Source organism: Caretta caretta, chromosome 2, assembly GCF_965140235.1.
Source record: "Caretta caretta isolate rCarCar2 chromosome 2, rCarCar1.hap1, whole genome shotgun sequence".
Taxonomy (NCBI): Eukaryota; Metazoa; Chordata; order Testudines; family Cheloniidae; genus Caretta; species Caretta caretta.
Genome location: NC_134207.1, coordinates 190765468 through 190790926, shown reverse-complemented (window position 1 = coordinate 190790926; position 25459 = coordinate 190765468). Strand labels below are relative to the sequence as shown.

The following is a 25459-nucleotide window of genomic DNA, read 5'->3' as shown; positions in this document are numbered from 1 at the left end:
ACAATCCTGCTGTCAGGGTGCCAATGCCTGAGATGATGGGGTGCCCAGGATTTCCAGGTTTATGGATCTTGGGTAGTAGATAGAATACCCGAGGTCGGGGTTCCAGGGGTGTGTCTGTGCGGATTTGATCTTGTGCTTTTTCAGGGAGTTTCTTGAGCAAGTGCTGTAGTTTCTTTTGGTAACTCTCAGTGGGATCAGAGGGTAATGGCTTGTAGAAAGAGGTGTTGGAGAGCTGCCAAGCAGCCTCTGGTTCATATTCCGACCTATCCATGATGACAACAGCACCTCCTTTGTCAGCCTTTTTGATTATGTCGTCAGAGTTGTTTCTGAGGCTGTGGATGGCATTGTGTTCTGCACGGCTGAGGTTGTGGGGCAAGTGATGCTGCTTTTCCACAATTTCAGCCTGTGCACGTCGGCGGAAGCACTCTATGTAGAAGTCCAGTCTGCTGTCTCGACCTTCAGGAGGAGTCCACCTAAAATCCTTCTTTTTGTAGTGTTGGTAGGGAGGTTTCTGTGGATTAGTATGTTGTTCAGAGATGTGTTGGAAATATTCCTTGAGTCGGAGACGTTGAAAATAGGATTCTAGGTCACCACAGAACTGTATCATGTTTGTGGGGGTGGAGGGGCAGAAGGAGAGGCCCCGAGATAGCCCAGCAGAAGCAGCTGTCCTAAGGGTATAGTTGGATAGGTTAACAATATTGCTGGGTGGGCTGAGGGAACCATTGCTGTGGTCCCTTGTGGCATGTAGTAGTTTAGAAAGTGTAGTGACCTTTTTCTTTTGTAGAGAAGCAAAGTGTGTGTTGTAAATGGCTTGTCTAGTTTTAGTAAAGTCCAGCCACGAGGAAGTTTGTGTGGAAGGTTGTTTTTTTATGAGAGTATCCATTTTTGAGATCTCATTCTTTATCTTTCCCTGTTTGCTGTAGAGGATGTTGATCAGGTGGTTCCGCCAAACACATTCTAGGTCGATCTGCTGTTAGGATGACCAGATAGCAAGTGTAAAAAAATCGGGACAGGAAGTGTGTGTGTGGGGGGGGGTAAGAGGTATCTATATAAGAAAAAGCCCTCCAAAACAGGACTATAAAAATCAGGGCGTCTGGTAACCCTATCTGTTGTAGTTGCAAAGAGTCCTGTGGCACCTTATAGACTAACAGACGTAAGGGAGCATAAGCTTTTGTGGGTGAATACCCACTTCGGTGGTTGCATGTAGTGGAAATTTCCAGAGGCAGGTATAAATATGCAAGCAAGAATCAGGCTAGGGATAACGAGGTTAGTTCAATCAGGGAGGATGAGGCCCTCTTCTAGCAGAAGAGGTATGAACACCAAGGGAGGAGAAACTGCTTTTGTAGTTGGCTAGCCATTCAGTCTTTGTTTAATCCTGAGCTGATAGTGTGAAATTTGCAATGAACTGAAGCTCTGCAGTTTCTCTTTGAAGTCTGGTCCTGAAGTTTTTTGCTGCAGGATGGCTACCTTTAAATCTGCTATTGTGTGTCCAGGGAGGTTGAAGTGTTCTACAGGTTTTTGTATATTGCCTATCTGCTGTGTTATTCCACATATGTTTTTGAGGCCATAAACAGGCCAGTAATCTGTGCCAAGTGACAGTGTCACACCTTCCTGATAGACCTCTGCACCTGTTTATCAGGCATCTTAGAGATCTAGATTATGGTCAGAATGTGCAGCTGCGAGCTACAATGGTCAGACAATGTTATGAAAGAACATAGGAACTGCTCACCTTTAAACTAGGGACAGCTTGGTTGTAGCTATGATTTACTAGCAAACACTGTGGCTCTGAGGTTCACAGAGCTGTTGGCCTTTGGAATGTAGGTTTCTGATCTCTAGGTGACTGTAAAAAAATTATAACATGATGTTAAATTGGAAAAGATAATATTAGAAACCAATTCAGATACCACTTATAATGGAGGTTATAACAGCACCTACAGTTATAGACAAACAACAAATCAAAACACATGTAAATATAACCCCAATTCTAACTCCTGCAGTGGTCATAAAAGAAAGGGATAAACTCAGAGGAGCATAAAGAAACATTCTGTAATTTCCCATTTATGTCCTACTCTGCAGCTGCATATTTTTTCCAAATCTCTCTGGGACAGATTAACACTTTGCTACAACAAACAAATAGAGATGGTAACAAGTCTTAAAGTCACATTCCTAAATGAAAACAGATTCCCTCCCTTTCTCAGCAAATGATCAGGGATCAGATTCTGTTGTACCTTTGCAATGTTGGTGCAATTGTATGTTCACATTGGAGGTGCCTGGGATGGTTATCACTCAGTGCCTTTGAGATATTTTATTCTTTTTTCTCCTTTAGTAACTGGTGTCAAAGCTGCTGGGTCAATTTTGTATCCTCCATTTCAGAGGAGATGACTTGAGCCCTCCGGTGAGGTCCAGGTAAGTGCTCACCTATTACTGTATGATTATTTTAGTGGGGACTTTACCTACAGTAGATCTTTCTCATTGTATTATTATTACTTTATTCTTTTTTCAGAACCCAAAAGTATGCTAGGTTTTTATAGAACAGACAGATATGGTCCCTCTCCCAAGGGGGCCTTCGTTTGTAAGATATCTTGTCTTCAGTGAGGTTCTGAATGGGCGCAAGGTCCCACACTAGCAGATCCAGTTACAGGATAATGGCCTCACTTTAAACATGGTGCAATCAGTTAGGGATTGGGATAGGATGAGGAGGGTCAAAAGATAGAGCAATATGGTTACTCAGTTTAACCATCTTAGTGGTTCAATCAAGTGGGTTTTTTTAATGGTCTCAGTTCTTCTTGCGATCAGGTATCCAGCCAATTGCATTCATGCAGCCTCTGTTCACTTCAGTAAGCGTTACATGTCTGCAAATAATGGGATGGTCAAGCCTCTAATGATTTATTATACCTTTGCATGAGTTTAATTTTTTTAATTAAAAAAATTCAGTTTAAAGAAAGAAGTTTAAAAAGTTTTTAAAAAGGAGTAATAGACCTACTGAACTCTGGATCAGTGTCAACTGAGTTAAGCAGGCACAGCAACTAGATTGATTGTAGTGGAACAATCTGCTTATGCTACCAGTAATTTTTATCCTCTCTATATTTTGTACATTAGCACAATGCTCTTAATACTACCACCAATTGGAGTAAGCTACAGGGAAACTTCTCAGGAGGCTGCTGCTGCAGAGTATCTTCTCGTGTACTAAATAAAGTTTTGTTCCTCCTTTTTTGGAATATTATCTCCATCAGGCAACCGATTTTTGTTCCCTAGAGTGGTCGCTTAATACAGATCTCGCTGTATTTGCTTTGGGCGTTTTAACTAATAGTTGCTATTTTGTGAGCTAACGCTAAACATCTCACAAACTATCAGGTTAAATTATCTTTGAAAAAAAGAGATGGAAGTTTTCTATGTAAGCATGAAAATACATAAAAACTTTTAAAGTGTGTATAATATGAAGACAAGTGATCTATTATGTGTGCTTTCAAAATGTTTCAATGCAAGTGGTACAAAAGTTTGGGAAATCTTCTGTGTGTTTGTAGAACTGGGTGGTATTAATCACACCTCATTTGCCTCTCTCCTTTTCTGCTCTTATTATTTACTCCTTTAGAAGTATTGTTTGGAGCTCCCTCCTTTTAAAGCTTTTATCTGAGCTGGTTGTCATACCTATGCAAAGCAAAAGCACACAGCCCCATGAGCAACTTGGGGTTAGACTGTGATTCAATATTTAAAGTAAGGGTTGTGGGGTAGGGGTTGCATTTCAAGCTTCAGACAGACCCAGTGAATGTCAGCTGTATACATTTTCCATACTTCTGATGGGGTCTTGCAAACATCATTTCCCACAATAGTTAAAGGATGAAATACTTACAGGCATCACAGGAGTTGGACATCTCAGTATAGCCATGCAGCTTTAAGAAAGCAACTCTGCAAATTTTTTTCCATGGGGAATCATACAGTCTTCATGCTTTTCCATGTGGAGGTCAAAAGCATTTCCAATGAGGACAGTTCTGACTATTTTCACATGATACAGTTTAGAATGCAGGCGCTTGTTTGATGAATTCATATCAGATAGTTACTTGGGTTACTTAGTTAAATTGGGTTACTTAAAATGCAGAATAATTAAAATATCAGATGTAGCCCCTTTCAAAGCCTGCTGTTGGCTTCTTTTTTTTGATCTGTCTTGAATTAATGTATTAGCTGAAGTGGAAATAACCAGCTACATTCCACTCAGTTACATGTATCTTTCCATGTCTGACCTTTTACAGTAGTTGGATTTTAATTGTGAGTGGATGTAGACTTTCATAGATTATAAAACCGGGAGGGACCATTGAGATAATCTAGTCTGACTTCTTATATAAGACAGGCCATAGGGTTTCCTTGAATTAATTCTTGTTTGAACTAGAGCATTTTTAGAAGAACGTTCAATTTTGAACAAAAAATTTCTACTGAGAGAATCTACCATGGTAAATTGTTCTCTTGGTGAATCACCCTCACTGTCAAAAATGTGCACCTTATTTTTTAGTTTGAATTTGTCTAGCACAATTCCAACCACTGGATCTTGTTAAACTCTTGTCTGCTAGATTGACGAGCCCTCTATTACCAAATTTCTGTTCCCCATCTACGATTTATGGACTGTGATCAAGTCACCCCTTAAACATTTCTTTGTTAAGCTAAACAAGTTGAGCACCTTAACTAGAAGGCAGGTTTTCCAATCTTTTAATCATTCTTGTGGCTTTCTGGACCCTCTCCAAATTTATCAACATCCATCTTGAATTGTTGACACAAGAACTAGACAGTATTCCAGTAGCAATCTCACCAGTGCCAAATACAGAGGTCTCTACTGGATATTCCTTTATTAGAAACACACCCACTCAGTGATGATTCTCCATTTAGTTAAATTTTGGGATCTATCAACTAGCCAGTTTTTAATCTGTTTAATATGTGCCATGTTGATTTTGTATCATTTTGGTTTCTTAATGAAACTATCACGTGGTACCTACCAAGTCAAATGCTTTACAGAAGTCTAAGTATGTCACATCAACATTGTTACCTGTATCAGCCAAATTTTTATTTCGTAATTTTTATTTCCATTTTTGCCAGGGATAGATGTTAGGCTGACAGGCATATAATTACCTGGGTAATCATGTGTACCTTTAAAAAAATATTGGCACAAAATTAGCTTTCTTCCAGTCCTCTGGACCTTACCCAAGTATCCAAGACTTCTTTAAAATCAATAAGGCTCCTCAGCCAGCTTTTTAAAAACTATTGGGTGCAAATTATCTGGATCTGCTGATATAAATGGCTAGCTTTAGTAGCTGCTGCTTAACATCTTTCTGAGTTACTGTTGTAATGGAAAATATTTCGTCTTTATATTATATGTCTTTTTCCCAAATACAGAACAGAGGTATTGATTGAACACTTCTGACTTCTTTGCATTATTATTGAGAATTCTATTTCCATCTAGTAATGGACCAATACTATTGTTAGGATTTCTTTTGTTCCTAATATACTGAAAAAAACTCCTTATTGTCCTTAACTTGGCAGCCATACATTTCTCATATTGTTTCCCTTTGCACTTTTTTTTGGTTACAATTCCTAGCTTTACATTCATTACTATCAATTTCCCCTTTCTTCCATTTTTAAAAACATTCTTATAGATGTTTTCACTTTGCCTATAAGCCAGATTGTTTTCTATCCGGTGTGGCCTTCTTTTTCGATTGTGGGATTGTGACTTTTTGAGCATCTAATAAAATGTATTGAAACAGTTCCCAATTCTCATTCACTTTTTTCCGGTTTACATTCTTTCTCCACAACTGATCTGACTCAATTTTTTTCTTGTCTTTGTGAAATTGTCCCCCAGCCTATGTTACCCGCCACCCATAAGAGACAGGACATTTGTCATAGAAAAGCCCTGGGACAAGCCAACTCAGGAAGGAGCTCAGGTCAAGGTTTTTGTATTTGTTAAGTACAGTCCTGACTCAAGGCTTTGTTAGTTCAGCTAAGAATAAAGGCAAAGCCTGGGAAGGGGGATACATTTTGTACATTACCTCTTTGTGCACATGTGTGTGAAACAGTGCAGGGTCTTCCCTGATTCATTTAAACTAAGAAAAGTACAGTGCTTATTAATACTACTCTGCCCTAGAGACCAGGACATTTCCTCCTAGCCAGCAGATCAGTGGCAACAAGTTTGACCAGGAATCTCTGATATCATTGGAGATGAGGATCTTTGCCTGATTTATCTATGTGTGTGGATGGATTTGAATCTTTAACATTGTAATCTACAGTGTTGCCAACTTGTGTTATTTTTACCAAGAGTTGGTGTTTTCTTAAAAGCCCAGCTTGTGGAATCATGTTGTTCTGTGGCAGATAATACATTTCTAGACCTCAGGCTAAGAGGTTGCAGAGAAGAGCTGAAAAAACGTGACCTGACTGTATCCTAAAGACTCAAAACCCAGAAGATAGAAAAAATGGACCCCAAATTTATTAATTCTTTTAAAATCTCATGATTTTTACATGCCTTTAAATGTTTTGAGGTCTGATATATGATTATTTTTTTTGAATGTTTGGGATTGGCAATACAGAATCTGTCATGAAGGTGTTTTATCGGCCTTGCCAGCAAAAGGGGCAAAACCGTTTGGTGGTACTCTTCGTTTCTCTGGTTTTCCATTCAAGATGCTCACATCATTCTACAAGTTAAATAAAGTTAAACATTTTTTCTTAAGTCAAGTTTTTCCCCTCTTTGAGTAGGCATTTGAAAAGAATGGTATTTCCACAAACATTACTTACTGTGCACCTGATCCTCCCATGTATACCATATAAACTAGAGGGTAGCTGAATGGAAGTGTGCTAAGAGTTACATGAAGTCTAAATAAGGAGAAACAGATCTTCCCCTTGCTCTCTGGTCTGCTGAAGAGAAAGAGGGTTTAAGGAGACTCTTCTCCACTGGTGAAAGTAGTAGGGTGGACTTCTGCCTAACATTGGGTTGATTTTTAGAGAGGTGAGACATCTAGCTAAGTAGAAATGGCCAGGTCTGAGAGCTAGGGTGTGTATCCAGTCCGGCCTGAGTAACCTGGTGTGCCTACCACGGTCGGGTGCAAATGCTAGCCAAGAATGCAAACAGCTCCTGTTGAAGTAGCAACAAAGTGCATTATGCAGCACATCTTACCTGCAAGTCTCTACAGAATTCCTGCAACATTCCTGCTCCCCACACAGTAACAGCTGGGGCAAGATTTGGCCCTATATGTGCATCAGAAATAGAAATGCATCCCTTTGTTAATTAACTAGTAAAAGTACAACTGTGAAAACAATGCATTGAAAGCTACTGCAATAGCAAGAGGGAAAGGGTTGCACCATTATTTTTACAATATTCCCTCCCCATACCCCCTACACAGACACTTGCTAGTAAACTGCTGCTGTTTATCTTAGTGCTGACAGTGTGAACAGGAAATCAGATGTCCTCCATTATTCATGAGGGGGAATGGAAAGTAAATATTGTTTTTTAGCATTAAATTGCTGATTTGGAGAGATGCTATTTTTGGATGGTGTGGCATGAAGAAATAAATCCAGCTCCTTTCCCAGCTTAAAGCACTAGATTCCAATGGTCTAGAATGTATGTTATTTCCTCTATGCCCTCTGATTACATATTAAAATAAGAGCAATGGGGAAAGTGTTTATTCCCCATTCCTGGAGATCTAAATAATGAAACTCAGGTGCAGGTTGAGGATGAGGGGAAGAACAGGCCTTAGGCCTCCTCTCAGTTACACTGATGTAAAAGGAATAACTGACTTGAAATCAATGGCATTTCACTGGTATGAGAGCAGAATCAGGCCCATTGAGTTTCATTTTGTGGTCCTTCAAATTAGCTTTCTGCCAGGAATCCAGTACTGTAATGTATGTAAGGACAGAACGCGGGGGGGGGGGGGGGGGGGGGGGAAGAGGTGGAGGTAATCTCTTTTATTGGACCAGCTTCCGTTAGTGAGAGAGACAAAGCTTTCGAGCCACACAGAACTCTTCTTCTGGTCTGGAAAAGGTACTCCGAGTACCTGAAAAAGGTCACTGTGTGACGCTAAAGCTTGGTATTTCCTCACCCACCCTATCTCTCTATTATCCTGGAACTGACACAGCCACAACTACACTGCATAGGACATAGGACACTGCATACCCTGTGCTCAGTAATAGCATCAGGTTTCCTATTGCCAGCATTTAAATATTAGGCCATAAGAGAATCTGCTGCTTGAGCTGTTGCCATTGCAAATCTGTTACCTTTGATATAAAAGAGAAAATAAAATGTGACAGTAAAGTGGCTATGTGCCTTTGGCCAGCTTTAAGGAATTTTCACTTAACAAGAAGAGACAGTCTTCCCACTCCCACCCAAATGTTGATTTTTTTTCTTCCCCAGTGTCACTTTTAAAGACTTATTTCCCGCATGACAGCAGGAGGATTAATCCCTTGTCAAAGAAATAAGGATGACTTCCCTGCAGTGTGCTCCAGGCTGCTTTCCTCTTTGCTTTGCAGTGGAACTGCTGGTCAGTCTGCAATCAATATAAGACGGAGCATATTTACAATGCAGAAGGAAGACTTAAAATGTGTTGATGGCCATTAACCCTAAAGAAACAGCATTTCCATTTAAGTACTAGCCTGGGGTCTTCTCTCTCTCCTGTGTAATGGATCATTACCTGCATAGAAAAGTCAGCTTGAAAAGCTGGGTGGGGGCTGAATATACTTGTTAAATGTAGAGGGGGAAAAAGCTCTTTAATCATGAATACTTTCTGGGGATGCTGATACAAATTCAAAGAGAAGTCCTGTTTTCTAAAGGTCAGGGATGTAAGACACTCCCCATGCTGTCTCAGTTTTTAATTTGCTTGACTGATGCTGGCTTTGTTTTCCAAATGTGTTGAGTATCGATCCCCTACCTTTTATCTCCACACTTCCCCTTTCTCTTCCCCTCAGGAAGTAGCTACAATTGGGAAGGTGGCTACTGAAGTCATAGGGTTGCCGCCAACAAATGCTGGCTATCAGAATGCATTATTACAAGGATGATATCTATCTCCTACTTCCAGTGGGAAAGCCAGTCATTATCTGACTAAGTCTTTATCTTTCAAGTCCTGGATGGATAGTGTAATCAACCCTCGATTTAAATCAGTCCATCCAGTCACTCAGGCTATATCTATACTACGCACCTTTTAGGGATACAACTGTGCAGCTACAGCTGCTGTTAAAAGGTGCCCAGTGTTGCTGCTGACAAACAGCAGCTGAGAACTCTCCTGCCAACAAAGCACTGTTTACACCGGAGCTTTTCAGGGGAGGGGGTGACAAAAGTGTTGCCGACGGAAGTCCAGTGTAGACAAAGCCTCTGTCAGGCACAGATTAAGGGCAAGTCTACACTTAAAACTCTGCACTGGCGCAGCTACATGTCTGGAGTGTGTTAATGAAGACGCTCTAAGCTGATGGGAGAGAACTCTCTCATTGCCGTAGCTAATCCACCTCCCTGAGAGGTGATAGCTATGTCGATGGGAGAAGCTCTCCTGCGGACACAGAGCTTTCTACATGGAGGGTTAGGTCGGTTTAACTATGGAGCCTTTTGGGCAACACTGCCCCCTGCAAGCTTGCTGGTGAAAAGGCAGTTGCCGAAATCTTGAACACTATGGGCCAGATCTGAGGCACTGGTGTTATTTGGAGTCATTTCATTGACTTCAGTGAGCTACATGGATTTACACCAGTGGAGATGGTAACTGGCCCTGTAACTCCCCCTCAGCACGCCTTTCACTCACTTGAGGCTTTATGCTAGCATCTGCTAGAAGTGAGTTTGGTATAATGTTATGTTTAACTTTCCTGGGCCTTAGCAGCTCAGTAACACACAGCCAAATGCTTTATGTGTTTGGCATAAATACATAACGATCAGACTGTTTTGATGAAGCAGTTATGTGCTATTACCTTATTGCTGCTGGGAAATGCATGGGAAAATGATTTCAGAAATGTCTGTTTAAAAAAAACCCTAAAAAATAATCTCTGTATACATTTAAGAGAGAACCCATTTCACTAATCTTCTTAACACCCTGGCCCTCCCAGGCTACCCTGAGAAAATGCATACAAACCACATAATTTTGTGCTCTGTCAGTCTCCATTCCAGGCTCAGATTGGAATGAGAAAGCAGGTTGTTTGTCATACAGAAGGGAAGTTCCATTGGTTGATCTTACTGTCATTCTGACGATGCGCTTTTGCTTCCCTAATGTGAAACTATTCTGGATTCCACTGTAGGGTTTTTTTTGCCATACCACTTGTCCTTTTATGCTGTGGAAGTAGATAAAGGGAACTTGGATGCAGGCCTCTATATTGAGCAGGAGTTGGGCTAACTCTAGCTTTAATAACGCGAGATTTGTAGAAGCAGGGATAGTGCGAAGCGAGCAGAAAACAGCTGTGAAAGAGACTGTTGTGACCTTGTATTAGATAAGACCAGAATGCCAATTATAAGAGAAATGGTAAGAAAAATAAGAGATCATGAAGGAATACAGATAAATACAGTTTCTCTCTGACAAGGCGTACATCAGTTAGTTTCAGGAGTGTGCTAAAATATCAGATTCATAATATTGTAAGATAAGGGAAATGACTGAGCTTTGTAAATTCCTAGTCTACTCAAATGCACCCATAATTTAGATTGGATACAAAGTTGCTGACTGAAATCAGTGTATATACTTCCACTTCAGACATATGCTGTCATTTATTCTCCAGATTTACCCAGTTCATTCAACTGACTCCATCTGTTTAGCAAAATGAATCAGACACTAAAATAATGACCCCAAAACAGGTATGTGTAACCATCTAGATTGGTAGTTTATTGAAGGGAATGAGACAGAGGATATCAGCTTAAGTATCGGTGATATTTATAGCAATTGTATTCTTCTGTAAATTATAATCTGCCTACACTTCAGGTTCTTATGTAACTCCCAGACTAGCTTTAGGTTGATTAACTTAAAAAGTAAACTGGGTGAGATGTTAAAAGGTCTTGAAATAACTTTTGAATCCTGTGTAACATCATGTCATAACCTTCCCCCCCTTTTTTGAAGTCATATGGATGTTTTATAGCCAACCCAATTATTTTAGTTTTGGCCATTGAAAGGTATTTTGGCCAGCATTTTCAAAAGTGAATGCCTGAAACTGGGCACCTATTAGTTAGGCAAGAAAAAATCATGCCCCTGGTTTTCAGTTGTGCTGTGCACCAAAAACTTGCATGGTTGTCAGGCAACTCTGAAAAATAGGCTACTGATTTAGATGCCTAACTGTAAGCATCCTAGAGTGAAAATGTTGGACCCTCCCCACATGCTTGGTTTAGTAGTTCAGGAACAGTTTAAGAGCATGGGCTCTATTAGGAAGAGCACTATGCTCCTTTTTCCACGCTCTCATTTCATGTAGATGCTCTACACTTTTTGCCAGGAGGCAGGCAATAACAGTGCCATATGTCAAATTTGTAATGTTCCCAGGTGGTAGGTAAATGATTTCAAAATACAGTAACAGATTTGCAAAACAAGCTACAGATTTTTTGCTCTCAGAGGGAAAAATACTTCCTCGGATAGCTCATCATTGTAGAAGACTGAATTTGCATCTTGAAATGCTAAAATTAAAACCTGGCTGAACAAATCACTAGTTAATTTAGAGGAACAATCCTTCACAGCTAGCAAGATGTACTGCATGGGCTAATAGGTCTCCTCTTCTATTTCTAACTTCTGTGACAGTAATATCCTTCAATTTTTAAAACCCTGTGCTATCTAATAGGGGTCAGGCAGCACCCTCTAAAAGCCATGTTGGAACAAGTGGGTGGGATGTACATGTATGGTGTGTGTATCTATCAAATCTATGTAGCAAATGTCAAAGCCATGTGATAAAGGATTTTATCATTCACCTTTGAGCACTGCACCGGCCCTCTGCCAATTAATCCATCTCCTTGGGACTTATTCTAACATTCCAAACCTCCCATTTAAGAAAAAAGTCAACATTCCCACTTCTGTCCTCAAATGTTAACACCCTCTTTTATTCCACAACCCCCTCGCATCTCTCCCCAACCCCTTCCTTCTGAGCCTCGAGACTGGTGATGGCTCTTCTAGCCATAAAAATGTCACAGCATTCAAGTCTGATCTCTTTCAGTCCTACAGGGCTAGCAATGAGCGCTTTATCCCACTGGAAGAAGAAGATTTCTATCTTCCCAGTGCGGCACACAGCACTCATGACGTGTCCTTCCATGGCTAGAGGCAACAGACTTAACATTCATGACATTTTTACAAATAGTAAAATTGAGCCCTGTACAGCTGCACTAATTAGCTAATGCACCTGGCGTTACAGATGGAAGGATAAAACCAAGTCCCAATCCCATTAAAAAGTTTTAAAACTCACTTAAACACATAAAATAGCTTTTCTGTAGCATACACAGAAAACAAGATTATGTAGTGTGGTATAAAGGTTCTAGTGGCAGACATTTGGGATGATGTGTATGTAACATAACCCAGGGTACAATCTGGACTGTTGAACAGCTGTGTCCCCTTAACCCTTTAGCCTGGGGTGCCTTTCACACTGCTGTGCTCTCAGAACATCCACTCCTGGGTTTTCTCACACAGCCTTCAGCACACAAAATTCACTCCCAGTTAAACACATGAGCACTCTGACCACCTGCAAATTCTTAGTCCGAGACTTTCACCCAGAAATGTGCATTTTGTACAGTCCAGCACACTACTGAACAATGCAAATGTCATAGAAATTCCACACTTTCATCAAAGGAAAATGAAATATGCACCAGCCCTGTATCCCATATGGAGTTTCCCCACACACTTTAGTCCAAACACACTGGTTAAGATAAAACCATGAGATAAGTTTGTTAGCTACAGAAAGATAGATTTTAAGTGATGATGCATAAAAGTCAGGATTGGTTACTGTGACAGGGTTGGGACTCACCACCACAGCACCTCCTGCTGTTCATCCTTGGGAATTAGCTCAGTTCATGCAGAGTGCCCTCTGCCATTGGTGCCTTGTCCATCTCTTGCCCTCTCTTGGCGCCTAGACTTGTGTTGCTCCCTTCTTGTAGCATCCTCTTCAAGACACTGCCCTCCAGCAGTGCCCCCTAGTCCTCATTCACTGCCTTACAGGTGGAAGGGGTTTATCAGTAGTCTTTCACTTCACCCAGCCACAGCAGCCAACCACACCCCAAAGTCTAACCCCTTTTGCCAGGGATCCAGTGCAGTCCACTATCACCACATCCAAGGGCTGGGTGTATGTGCAAGGGGGAAACCCAGGCCCACCCTCTACTCCGAGTCCCAACCCAGGGACCCTTTGGCAGCAGCCTTCCTGCCCTCCTTCTCTCCCCTTGTCTGCCTCTCTCCCTAGGTTGCTTCCCCTTCATCCCCTTTGCACTGACCTAGCCCTTCCCTTGGGGCCTGCAGCCTGGCAGATACCAGGCTGGAGTTCCTTCTGCTCCCCTTGCCTGCCCCATCCCTGGTGCTAATCCCCTCACACAGAAGGCAGACCTTCACACTCTGAAGACCTAGGAGAGACTACCTGCTCCCTTCCTGGGCAGCCTTTATATAGGGCTGAGCCTGGCCCTGATTGGCTATCTCTTACTCAGCTTCTGATTGGCACCTTAGCCCACCTACACAGCCTCTCCGGCCTGCTGGAGCCCCCTCTAGTATAGGAGTGGGGCAGCCACCCACTACAGTTACAAAAGAAAATAAAAGAGTAATATGCAAGCTAATATCTAATTTAATAAGCTAGGTCAACTTTAAAGCAAAGGTTTTGTCTTGCCGTATGCTGTTGTAAATTTCACAGGCTGGGTCTCCTTTCAGCCTCGGACCACTCCCCCTTAGATCAGTTCTTTGAGAATTGTTGATGATATGAGCAGAGAGATGGGAGGAGAGGTGAAGAGGCTACTGTCTTCATATTTATACCACTGCCCCCTCTTTGAGTATTACCCCCTGCTGGGGTGCAGGTGACAGGTAGTCTCTTGTGAACATGAGGGTTGAACTGTCCCTGTGATGAAATGTAGATTTCTCGTTCACACCTTTCCGTTGCTGGAGAACGGCAGCTCAAGTAAGTGATAGCCCACTTGACTGTGTTGATACCTGTCTGGGGGTGCCAGTGTGTCTTTGCCCCTGAAAAACTGGTTTGGACCTGCCTTTCTAACTCTGGAACATGTTACAGAAATGTTACACAATAGAAATGTATAACCTCACATACAGTGTTGATACATATATTTTTCCAAGACAATAATATTCAATAGATTATGACTTTTCAAGTGATACCTCACAAGGCATACTTTGTGCAAAATTTATCATAGTCTTGTAAAAGTGGTGAACATGATAATATAAACCATCACAGTGTATAACTTCCTCATGGCTTAATCATTCTTGAGTAACGCACCCATCCCATACTCATACTTGATGATATCATCATACCAGCATCCACCATTTCTTTCTCTCTTCCTCTTTTACACACATAAGCACAGCCTATCTGCTCTGTTATTCAGTCTTCTCCAACCAGAACATGAAACCAGCAATACTGGAGTCAAACTTTTGAATCTAAGATGTTAGAGTGGATTCAAAATTAAACAAAAAAGTTCACCTGTCCCTGATTTAATCTAAACTAGCCCTCAAGAGAGGCCAGAGATAAACCACATGTCTTCTGGAAAATGCCAGTGAAGGCTGTGATCTGTATGCAATGACAAAGAACTAAAAGGGAATGATACAAAATGGCCTTTTAAATTCAGTGCTTGCCAGGTCTCAGAATTAGTTGCTGACTCTGATGTGTTCTCATATTTCTTTCTGTGGGTATAGTTCTGTAGGTCTATGCATTTTTTTCTTGATATCTGCATGATCACAAGATGAGAGATGTATAATTCTGTCCTGGTTTCCAGATATTATTTCTATCTTATGATATATTTTTTTTAAAATCTGCTAATGTGCCTTTGGGGGTCAGATTTCACTCAGCATGTGTACTGAGGGAAATTTGGCAGATTAGATTTAGAGCTGTATGTGAAATACTTGGCACCTAAAGCAAAAATGGGGAAGTGAGTTCTTTTTTTGCTGTGCTGGTTTACAGGTGGAAAAGTTCACTTTTCAAAAGCTTTTTTTCACCCTAAATGCAAAGTTCAAAGGTTTGTTTAAAAAAATAACACCAAAACAATAGTGATGTGTTTTAGTTTAATTAGTCACATAAAATGCACCTCCAAAGATAAATAATAAAATCAAGTTTTATAACAAACAAAAAAACTACACTTAGATTTGAGCTGCAAAATTTGAATCCTGATTCCCATCCAGGCCTGGTTTTGAATGCTCTGTGACCAAATGTACCTTCATAATCACACCCTAAGCACCATTGTAATAATCTTTGTCCAAAATACGCCTTGTGAGGTATCATTTGAAAACTAATAACTTGCTGGTCAATAATATTATGGTGAAATGTATGTAGCAACATTATGTGTAAAGTTATGAAATCCTCCTGTATGAGGTTATTAGCACATGTTCAAAATCACACAGCCCTGCCTAGGGAAGAGCTGTAAAACAGGTTTGTCCTAAACAAAGGAATGTCTGTTTACCTCAGTTTACATCTAAGTTGTAAACAGGGTCCTCAGGCATCAAGAGTGGGAAGATAGGAGACCTCTTTCACTACTGGACACCATGTCACCTTCTTTACTGTTTAAATGAGCTTATTCTGGGGGTAACCCTCAGGAAAATGCATTTCTAAGGATGACTGAACTATAAAACTGAGGGGCAAAAACACCCCACGTTATCTCTCCCTAGCTATCTCTCTTTCTTCCACCTAAGAAGAGAAAAGAAACAGCCTGTGGACTTTGGGCACAGACCCTGACCTGAAAATTGATCAGCAATTTTACTGAGAACCGGTGGTAAGAATTTCACCTGGAACCAAGTCTATTTTAAGTTTAGGGTTTTATCTTTATTTCTCTTGTAACCATTTCTGACTTCAATGCTTTATACTTGTGCTCACTTAAAATCTCTCTCTTTGTAGGACCAGTGTTGTGAATTGCTTGGGTAACTGCATTTAAAGTAGCAGACTGTTGTATATTGATCCCTTTAGAGGGGCAATGGACCTAATATATCTGGACTGTCCAGGAGAGAGCTGGGCAGTGCAGAACACTTGTTTTGGGGGGAAAATTTGAGACTGTGAGTGTATTCGGAGTCACCCTACAAGTAGTAACATGGCTTGAGTGTGGCTGGATCAGGGCTGTGCCTATACAAAGACACTCAGGGTGTGACCTGTGTGCTGGCAGGCTGTTTGTGAGCATCGTCAATGGGAGCTACAGCAGCAAGGCAATGTGAGGCACCCCAGCTTTCAGGGCAGGGGTAACACAGCCCCCCACTGATCTGGATTGCACCCCAGAGTGTCATACCCTCCAAATGTAAGGATATCAGGGTTCAGATTCACCCCCATTGTACTAATATAGCCCATTCATTAAATTTGGATCAAAATCTGTGTTCAGTTTGAAGCCATGCCAGATTTGGGGTTTAGGTTCAGGCTGATCACTCTCTCTCTTTTAAACTTATGTCTAAAAACAGAAGCACTGTGGGTCCCGCTTTTAAGAATCCTCCCATAAGTGAAACAGTTTCTGCTAGCCATACATTATCTCTCCACTCTTTGTGCCTCAAATCACATAGTCACACCGTCACAGGGAGGCAGCAGCGCATTCTAGGATTTGCTCTTTAGTTAGGAATAAACTCACCCTTTAGATGCATCAATGTAAGATCTGCCACCCCACTTGTTATAACGATATGGACTTTAAAGTTTATAACTTGGCTGTAATATTGGATCTCTCACTAACATCACTACGATTCCCTTATATTACATAATGTCATCAACCTGGGATTTATTTTAGAATCATCAATTCAGTAGCACAGTACCCAGTTATTCAAAAATTTGTTTCCTTTTGATAAACCTTCAGATTTAATCTCCATGGTAAACAGATAATGATACCAAGAAGGGCTACAGCTACATTTCAAGTGGGAGCTGTATGTTTCAGCTCGAGGAGACGTACCTGCGCTTGATCAAGCTGGTGCACTAAAAGTAGAGTAAAAAGAAAAGGAGTACTTGTGGCACCTTAGAGACTAACCAATTTATTTGAGCATAAGCTTTCGTGAGCTACAGCTCACTTCATCGGATGCATACTGTGGAAACTGCAGAAGACATTATATACACAGAGACCATGAAACAATACCTCCTCCCACCCCACTCTCCTGCTGGTAATAGCTTATCTAAAGTGATCACTCTCCTTACAATGTGTATGATAATCAAGTTGGGAAAAATCACTGTCCTTACAATGTGTATGATAATCAAGTTGGGCCATTTCCCAACTTGATTATCATACACATTGTAAGGAGAGTGATCACTGTAGATAAGCTATTACCAGCAGGACAGTGGGGTGGGAGGAGGTATTGTTTCATGATCTCTGTGTGTATATAATGTCTGCTGCAGTTTCCACGGTATGCATCCGATGAAGTGAGCTGTAGCTCACGAAAGCTCATGCTCAAATAAATTGGTTAGTCTCTAAGGTGCCACAAGTACTCCTTTTCTTTTTGCGAATACAGACTAACACGGCTGTTACTCTGAAACCTAAAAGTAGAGTGTAGCTGCAGTGGCGTGAGTGGCAGGAGGAGCTTGCCACCCCACATACGTACCTGTCCAAGAGACTAGGTACGTATGGGGGGGCAGCTAGCCCTTCCCACCACTCATGAACCCACGGCTACCCCTTGAGCTGGAATTGACACCTCCAGCTTAAAGTGTAGCCATACCCCAAAGCCAGGCACTGGGGTAGTGTAGAGATGACATCATATGAATGTCTGATTTTAGCAACCCAAGAAGAACTCACTGATTTTGCAGCCATATGGACAAGAATTCCTTATATTTATTAAAGAAAATAGTGTCTCCTGCAGTGGGCCTTCAGTGATGTCAACCTGTCTCATAACAATGGGGGGAAAGGGTAGGTCAGCCACTTCTTTGACCACATTTTATGTGGTCACCCTTAATATTAAAGGTGCATTTTTAATTTATAAAGGATTGGTAAATGAATAATAGATGCTTTAAACAATCTATAGTACTTGCTAAACCATTTATTATGCCACCTGGAGATTCCTCCATGCCAGAGGTGGCCAGCTAAGCCTGTTTGTATGAGGGAACAATGCAAAGCAACAACATCAGGATCTGGCCCACTATTTAGAAATGTGCTGTTGAAAGGTTGCTCTAACATCTATAAAGTGTAAATGATTAAAAATTACTCTAGGTGATGTTACATAGTAACTTAGGGTCACTGTTATACTTATTGGGCCACATGCTGGCCCTGGCTGCAACTGCTTTGTGTCTGTCCACTGCCACAAAGCAGGCTTATTTAGCTACCTGGGGATGGATGGCATCCAGTCTATAACACATGATTCATTAAAACATCTGTTAATCATTTAATATTTGATAAACTATTTATAAATGTACCTTTATTATAAAGTGTGGCTAAATATTCTGCCCATTTAATATCATTCAGTTGCTATATTTGTGAACAGGAAAATATCCTTGTTATGGTTACAGGGCTAGCTGTGCTCCTCTTTCCCCTTTCTGGTGTCTGAAAGCACCGGTTGGATTGTCAGGTCTCCCACCTTCACTTATCCTGGGGCAGAATTCCTCAGTTCTGCCATTCTTAGGCCAACCCCCAGGCTGCAGTACCCAGTGTATCAACTGCACTTCCCCAGCGGGTCCCAACTGGGCTTGTACACCTGTGGTTCTTACCTTGGGAGTCTGTGACCAGTGGTGTATATAGGGACCAGACAGCCTTCTCAAACACAAGCATTGTTCATTTTAATAGTAAGAATAAAGCATTTAGAGAAAAAGGATTTTAAAATAGCCTACATGGATGTATCTTATCTAAAGGCTTGCCATCCTTTGATAGTAACCTAGACAGCCTTCACTTTTTCAGATCCCCTAAGTAGGTTCCTGTGTCTCCAGTGTGGTTCACCCAAAAAACCCCTGTCTCCCACGCACTCTTCACCTCCTTGAGAAAGGTCCCTTTAAAATGCTAACTGAGTTCTTTTGATCTCCTTTGTTCATGCACTTTTTTTTCTGTCCTGGCATTGTCTCTTAACAACTTTCAAGTGTTTGCTTAGGGGTGGCTTATCTTGAGCCATTCTTTCTCCTTCCTGCTTTTTTCCTGCCAGCACCCTATTAAATTCAATCAATATATTCATACAGTAAACATCCCAATAACTAGCTCAACATACAGTATTTACAAGTTATTACAGAATAGCTCCAAATCTGCGACAGTTCTGATCCTTAAAAAAGATGGGGTCTGGTCTTGCAGTCACTTTACAATCAAAACTCACATCATTACTTGTACAATAACTGCAGATTCGGAACCCCAATGTATCAAATCAAGTCAGTTACAGTGCTTGTAAGGATCAATATCTATTTTGGAAAGTAATAGCTTAATTTTTCAGAACAACACTAATGAGTCTGGTAAGTAATATCATGATTTGTGGTGATGTTCTAGTTTTTTCTAGTTTTTCTAGTTTCTTCTCCTCCTCCCTTTTTGGTTCCTAAATTACATTTGAAAATGTTCTGTCAGTGAAACCTCATTAACTATGAATTTGCAAGGTACAAAGTAATATTTTTTCAAGCACCTTATTTTCTTCATTCCAGGACTTGCTAGAAAAACAAAACCATAAGCAATGATTAATTTGGCACTGCAATCCTGTAAATGCAGGGGGAAACAGAATAAATTGAAAGTGTAGATGTGAGAGAATTAAGTTCAGAAAAACACCCAAATGATCCTGTGAAAGCTAAATAGAGAGAGACAGCAGTGAATAAATGTATTTCAGTATGGCTACCAAAAACCTCCAACCCTATAAAAATGGGGTTGACAGGAATAAAACTACTTAGAGAAATGGAATGAATTACTTACTTGAATTACAAATGGAATGTATTAGATTAATAAAAGGATTATCTGAACGAAGATGCACCAAAGAAAATGAAGTGATAAAAATAATTGATACAATTTATAGAACAACAACTCTTATTATACCAAGAAGTACTTATTAATGTCAGTAGTCCCACTGACATCAGAGGGACTGCTGGTCTAAGTAACATCAGTGTGGGTTGCAGAATCTGGCCCTAAGTAAGGGCTAGATTTTGTCATCCTTACTCAAGTTGAACAGTATCTTAAATGCAGTTAGTTAATGGAGTCAGATACTACTCAACATGTATAAATGTGGAAAAATCTGGACCTTTGTCTTAAATAAATATATATATATCAACTCAGATTTCATGACATTCCTTTTTATCAGAAATACTTTTGTGTTCCCCATCCCAATAAGATTATTGTAATTTCCCTCTGATTTTATGAAAGTTTTGGTGAAATCAAAGCAAGACCTGTGTAGAATTAATGTACTGAAATCCATTACCGCTTTGATGCTCTGTATTTAGCAAATGGGTAACAGCATTGTGTGAGAGGTAGATTATTCAAAATTATGAACACAAACCACAAGTCTGATATGAATATCTTTCTTTTGCAAGTAAATTCTACAAATAGATTATCCCTTCCAAAGATCCATTCATCTGGTGAGGTTATTTATTCCAATTTTCTTTGTTGTTGTTGACGTTTTGCCTATCTTTGTCAGAGGACAGGGACAAATAAGTACTGTTCTCAGGAGCAAAATGAACGATGAATGCATTTAAATACTGAAAGGTGTCATCTGAGGAGGAAATATTTTTAAAATAATGCAAATAAAATTCTGTAAAGAGCAACAAGAACAAGGCAGACTGTGAGCATGGAATGTATCAGGTTTTCACAGTTAAGATGTGGCGACTGGTAGAGTTAACATTACAGTAGCTGGAATGGAGTTGCCTGTGATTTTGTGCCATAAGCAGTAGCTCTTTTGTGTTTTTCTTAGTTAATTAAATGGGTGCATAACAGGCATTGTGTCACTTCGTCATATTGCAGATATTTCCAGTGGCAGACACTTTTTACTTAACTAGAGCTTTAGGTGAGATTTCTCTTTGAAACTTGAAACTTCCCTGCTTTCTAGTTCTGTTACAAACCCAAAGCTAAGCTCAGATTCATCACAAGGTTCACAAATCTGGGCCCAATTTTGAGCGAATCTAGACTCGTTGAAATATGGTTGCCTCACTTCATCCATTTGTAAAAGAGAGACGGTCAGTATTGGTTTAATAGCAAAATATGAATGTAATTAATTTTTTACCAGGGTTTTGAGTGGAAGGAGAGACTTGGAGGATTCCAGAGTCCCCTGCCCCAAATAGAATGAGACCCATCCCTTACTATGATATCTGAGAGGGGACACCCAAGGCATTATTATGTATCAGTCCACCTGCTTAAGAGAGAAGTGTGAAATAGGACCAGGAAGCCCAGCATGACCTGTGAGTGCTCCTGGTCAGTTATGTTCATGCACACCAATATATTTAAAGGAAAGGGATAAGAACTGCTTGCTAGAATAGAAGACTTTCTGGCTCTTTTGTAGCACCTTCTTGAGGAACCCGGCATGCTAACCATGTGGAAATGTTCAGATAATCAACATTTGGCTCAAAACATAGGTTTTATTTTCAAAATTATTTTTCCAAATCAACAAAACTGAGAAAAAGGCAATTAAAATGAATTAATCACACAATCTGTCGCCTACAAACGACAGGACACATTATGCCACCTTTTTACAAAGATGTAATTGAAATGACCTAAACCAAATTTGATATTTTATGAAGCTGTTCAGTTCTTCATGGCAGGGATCCTCTCGTACTCTGTTTGTCTAACACCTACCGCAATAGAATGCCTCTAGGTGCTACTTTAATGTAAATAATATTTCTGACATGGCTCCATCTTTACATTTGGATTAGTTTCTCACATTCTGGACAGTCAAACTGACTGTATGTGTTTCAGGTGTTCAGGTTATTTCCAAAATCCTTGGTTTTGTTCTCTGTTTTCCAGTCAGGCTCACATTAAACTGGAATCTGTCTCGCTGCAGTAGGAAAGGGCTGTTTGTGGCAAACCTGTCATGTAAAAATTATGACTGGCAAAATGAGATGCTTTAAAGGGACTTGTTCAATGAGAGGTGCCTTGCTTTCCTGATTTACATTCCTCATATTTGTTAATTTTCCACTACCTTTCATTCACAGATGAGGCTAGTTACAATTACAGCTCAAAGGAAAAAAGTGCCTAATAATTTTGATCTAATGGAACAGATCAATCCACTTTCACCTGGTTTCCCCCAAGTTTGGCAATATTAATTATTTATGATCATCTTCTTATTTTAGTTGTTACTTCCTACTGAATTATATAAGTCAGGAAACAACAGGTGAGGAGGATGACAAAACACTTCTGAATCTAAAGGAAAACAGTATCTATTTTGCTCAGTCCAGTAGCTGAAAGATAAAAAAAAGTAAGCAGCATTTCTCAGCAGGACAAACTCTGACCTGTATTTGAGAAAAAATGGCCTGATGCCGCTACCTTTGAAGTCAATAGCAGAATTCCCCTTGATTTCATTAGGTGGAGGATTGGACATTAAGGCTCTTTAAATGCAAACAGGAATTTTAAGCATGCTGCTCAAAAGGATAGGATGGCTCAAAGGATGCCAATGTAGGGGTCACAGCACGGTCTTCTCTCTAGCCCATTCTGCATATGCCGTGAAGGCTGAGCCCCCTTGCCCAAATAGGGCAGCAGCTAGTCCCCAGACCTGGGAGCCTCTTGAGTGCTTGGTTACAATCCTGCCTAGATGCTGTACATGGAGAAAGAGGCTTCCTATCATGCCCTCTTTTCTTACTAATGCACCCACACAGGAGAGGGCAAAATTTTGGTTTTATAACAGAGATTAACTTTAGCCCCGAAGTTTACATCAGCCTCTGAACTTTCCCATATACAGTATCGGGGTATTCAAATCTGGTTGTGGTTTATACAGGGGCCAGCTGGTAAATTCAGGTCTGGATCTAGACCCAAACTTTGCCAGAGTTTACTGCGGCGGAGGGGTGGGGGTTAAGTGGTTATTTGGTTCTGGACTGAGATTTGTGTCCATCTAAGCCTTAGTATAATAACAAGACAAAAATGTTTGTATGGAGACTGGAAAAGTACTCTGCTGTAAGTATAAGTCCCACGTGGACACTTGTCACACTTATAAAGAGTGACAGATGGGGTAGTAGTGATGGTAATAAACTAAGACTGCAAAATTGGTATTGTGTTGAGTGTGAAAGTGGCTTTAACATTTTGATTTCCCTGCTTTTTAGTGTTTGTGAGGAAGTACTTTTGGCCAACCTTGACTCTTCATTTAACACAAATTTTTAGTCTGGGAATATCCTGTACTCCTAGTAATCTTTTTATTATTGGTAACAGCCAGGAAAAACAAGGCAAATTAATTCAAGTTTATTTTAATAGTAGCATTGTTAGAGTTGATTTGAGTACGAGTAAGATGATCTGTGATGAAGCTGAGAAGATATTCCTGGAGCTGGAAGAGTGGAAAAGGAATGGGAAGAGTGGAGAAGGAATGATTTTAGAGATTTCTCATTGGAAGAGTAATGTAGAATGAACTCCAAAGAGAGTCTACTAGATTGAAAAAACTATACTAGCTAAATTAAAGGGGCATCTGGCTAGGTTGAAAATGGCTGCATCAAAGCAGAATATGTGATCTGTGTAAACTAAAATAAATCCAGACTGAGGGATTAAAACTTTTGAATGTGCATGTGTTGCTTGAATCCATCCTCCTACAATTCCATGGACAAACTCCAGTACTGTAGTTGGTTGGCACAAATTGCTTTATGCCATTCATTTGTGCCATCTATTCATGCCAACATAAATTGCTCTAGGAAAGTCTGACTCCTGATCCAGATTTAAAACAAAACAAATACATCAAAAGTAGCTCCAAAAGATACACATTCTTTTTTGGTTGATTATAATTGTGTACTAAATTCTTCCCTCAGCTGACTTTATTGAAGTGTGAGGTAATTTAAGAGAATCAACTGGTGTACAGTCAAACTCATGATCTCTGAAAAGTGCAAAATTCAGCAAGCTATTGGCCGGAGATTCTGTTACAGTTGTACCTGCTCCATTACATCTATATGAGTTAAGTTAAAGCACAGCATATTTAAAAACTGGGAATAATTGTGCAGTCCTGAGGGAGCAGGGCTTAATAAGTACTAATGCCTGTTCCCACTCTGTTATTACTAGATGACTGCTTTTTTATTCCACTATCTAAACTTGTACAACTTTACTCTTCAAATAAGGAGCTCATTGACTTGAAAATTAGCAGCATTCAGCTGGCTCTACAACTTTTGCCCCTGAGGATTTTTTAAAATAATGTAAACCTCATGAAACCACAGATATTTGCATAGTAAGAGGGAAGAAAAAGAATAGCCAAGCAGAAGTCTCCATCCTGTTATGAAGAGCAGGGCCAGCCCTAGACCAAATGGCACCCCGGGGTGAGGAGTGTCTTTGGCGCCCCCGCCTCCATTAAACTTTTGAATATCTTATTTTTTATTGCATTTGTAGCCCATTTCATGACTTTGATGCATGATTTGCATTCATGATTTATTCCTGTCATATAAGATGATAAATTTGCACACTAGAATCTGTAAATCTGTATTTATTCATGCAATATATAAGCAAATTAAAAAAATATTAATTTCCTCTAAGCTTATAGAAACTTCTTAAATTTTAAGAATAACTGAAATGTACTAACATTAAGAAACCAAACTGTGCACCAACATTGGGTGTACCAGTATTAAATACTGTTACAGTAGGTGATAGTCTTAGAATGTTAACCGTACTCCTTTAATTCAAAAAGTTGCTTTTCTCGCCTTGTGAAGTCAAACAGAGCATCAGAGAGATTCAAAGCCTGGCCAATTTCATTTTCAAGTGATAAAATAGCAAGCAATGTTGGTCTCCCATTCGCCATCATCGATCAAAGATACGTTTTAATGAGCCTGAACTTTGAAAAGCTGAACTCACCACTCTCAACTGTGACCAGTAGCATGAGCAGAATCCTCAAAGCTATCCACACATTAGGAAAAGTGTCCTTCAGCTCTGCATCATAAAAGAATTGGAGAACTTGGAGTGGAAAGTGCTTCCCGTGTGGCAAAATGTGTTAGATGTTGTCCAATTCAACATAGAGGTCTTTATCATTGACGTCCAAACATTCTGCATGTGTCAGCATCCAGTGAAGTTCCGTACAATTGTTCAAGAGTGTTTTCCTGTCTGCCAGCAGCTTACTAAGGTAAGCCACATAGGCTTTGTATGTCCTTACACTGTCAATGCAGCTCCCCCAGAGAGTGTCACTTAGTGGCTTCATGGTCAGATTTGTAATATTGTCTGTGAGAATCTTCTACCTGATAGTTGATGCTTCATTTGTCCAAATCTTTCTTTGATGGACACCCGAGCAGTGTCAACAAGCGGGCAAAAACACTCCCTCTTTAATTTTTCTTCTGAGCTTCCCATCACCTCATCTCTGCCCTTGTA

General features: G+C 40.3%; 1 protein-coding gene across 6 annotated transcripts in view; it reads left to right on the top strand.

Moving 5' to 3' along the window:
* TMEM108 (transmembrane protein 108) overlaps positions 1–25459 on the top strand; it is a 410091-nt gene that overhangs the window by 120533 nt on the left and 264099 nt on the right. For all 6 annotated transcript variants that reach the window (XM_075125691.1, XM_075125692.1, XM_048838789.2 and 3 more), the window contains one exon: positions 2327–2406. The gene's annotated coding sequence lies outside the window, so the exon portion shown is untranslated. The remainder of the gene's footprint in view (positions 1–2326; positions 2407–25459) is intronic.